The sequence below is a fragment of the Toxorhynchites rutilus genome, chromosome 3 (assembly GCF_029784135.1).
Source record: "Toxorhynchites rutilus septentrionalis strain SRP chromosome 3, ASM2978413v1, whole genome shotgun sequence".
Taxonomy (NCBI): Eukaryota; Metazoa; Arthropoda; class Insecta; order Diptera; family Culicidae; genus Toxorhynchites; species Toxorhynchites rutilus.
Genome location: NC_073746.1, coordinates 117,590,328 through 117,592,458, shown reverse-complemented (window position 1 = coordinate 117,592,458; position 2,131 = coordinate 117,590,328). Strand labels below are relative to the sequence as shown.

The following is a 2,131-nucleotide window of genomic DNA, read 5'->3' as shown; positions in this document are numbered from 1 at the left end:
TGGGATATCAAAAAACGGCTATGTAACGCTTTAGATAATCCATTTTTAAAGGCTGATAAAAAATTTCAGCCAAATCGGTCAAGAAGATCCTAAGATATTGATACCGCCAGTTGAAAAAACACGGTATCGAGAAAAACTCGTTCAAAAATTCGTACAGTAATACTATCACCCTTATCATAGTTTTCGTACGAGCCATTCGTCGTATTTTCAATTTACAGTCGTACTAGATCAAGTTATTGGTGTACTACATTATCGACATCGTTGACAGTCAGGAGGTGTTTACGTATCGAACGTGTTTAATTTATGATACAGAGTTATCTGAACGTTCGAGTTCGAGTTTGTAGTTTTGATTTGTGCGGCTTAATAAAAACGAAGTATAAAGCAGGTAAGATTTCTGTCCGGAAGATTTGTACTCTCAATAATATAATTGTTATAAATGGTTGAACGCAGATAATCTTCCGCTAGAGGAATAAGATCCGGCTGTTCTAAATTACAGATTGCCGACTATCATACTATCGGACATGCAACCAGTGTGTCCGCTCTATTCGCTATGGACCAGTCATTGTTGGCATTGAGAAAATCCCTGCTCTGCAACCGCCGTCCTGTAGCAGCAGATGGCCCTATTGTGTCAAATTTTGCAGCAAGGTTCTGTCGCAATTACGAGTTCAGCAACCGGAACCAACATGTTACCGTGAAAATCTACATAAGTGCAGATGAACAATGACAACAAGATACAGCAAACGAGGAAGAGCCAGAATGAGTTTCGGCAGGACCTACCTCTCGCCTGGACACAATCAAACTTTGTGGATTCGATGAAGATACGGCGTTGATTGAGGTATCTTTCGATTAGTCGACATGCTAGCACAAAATCAAGTCAACAGTAATATGATTGCTCAGCAACAATTTTTAATGCAAATTTTCAGCACAAAAACTAACAGACCGATATTTTGCGCCGATTGCTCATGAAAAACAACGTTGGGAATGCTACTGATCCACCACAAATGCAACAACAGCAACAATCAACCCAACAGCCGCACTATCCATCCCAACGTGAGCTTCAGTTCCATACCCAATCCATAATGCAGAACGCTTTGCTCCGTAGAAAAACTGCAGGAGCAACGCAAGGTGCTTTGTGATCAGAACAGTCGAATTGCTGCCGCTGTGATTAACAAAGGTGAACCAAATGCAGTCGTGCAGCAATTCGTACAATCGATTTGTCTAAACATTCAGCGAAGTCTTTTGGTTCTTAGTCAAACTGCTAACCGGCCGGTGACAAATATCCTAATGGTACATATTTCTTTGCACAGCCGTCTGCAGGAGCAACTACCCTCCGTCACGCAAAAATTGTATCAAGAGAAACGTGGTGGTCCCATGAGCGCTAGAAGTTCTTAGAAAGCATCGAATTCTACGAATCAATTCCTACATGTTACGAGAGAACGCCCATTCCAATGCACACAGGCTTCAATAGGAAACCACCGCCAGCTTCAGTTTCACCAACAGCAGGGACAGGTACAGCTAGTCATTCTAATGTGGTTCCTCTGTTGTCATCTGCAGGCGCAAATGGTTTTTCAGGTCTGCTCAGTGGTGGAAGCCACGATGGTGATGACATAATAGGTTCGCTTGAGGAGGAGACATCGCACTGTAGGATCAGCTCGAGCGGAAGAAGCTGTCTAATAAGAATAAGTAATATGATCGCATTCGGAGAAGTTCAAAGTCAATTAACCTATTTATTCATTCGCAGTGTCGACATCCAGAAGGTGATTTGACACTTGATAGTGCCAGGTCCGATGCAAATATGCGAACGCTAGGAAATATCGAAATTTACAGGTATATCTGATCACTATATTTCACTCAAATTGTATCTCATATCGTCTTTCAATACTCCTCTTACAGAGAATACAAGGAATCACTGCGTCAGCGCAATCAGGTCGATATCTACCGACCCAAAGAGCAGCAAACCTATACACGTAGCCCTATTCCAAAAGTAATAAAGTTTCGATAAAACTCTTAAATAGTTTTGAGAGACCGACCGTACATGACTATTCGAATCGAACTAATGAGATGTTGTATGAATTTTGTAGTAAACTGGAGTTTCTTTATTATCACACAAATATAAAATTTAGTTTCGCGA

General features: G+C 41.2%; 1 long non-coding RNA gene across 2 annotated transcripts; it reads left to right on the top strand.

Annotated features, from left to right (window-relative positions):
- The first annotated feature begins 241 nt into the window (after positions 1–241).
- LOC129779157 (uncharacterized) lies at positions 242–2,131 on the top strand. Of its 2 annotated transcripts, none has more exons than XR_008743578.1 (7): positions 242–385; positions 497–835; positions 924–1,050; positions 1,308–1,509; positions 1,573–1,683; positions 1,742–1,827; positions 1,894–2,131. It is a non-coding gene; the product is annotated as an uncharacterized LOC129779157 (long non-coding RNA). The 2 variants fall into 2 exon arrangements; XR_008743579.1 differs by having other exon boundaries at positions 451–835.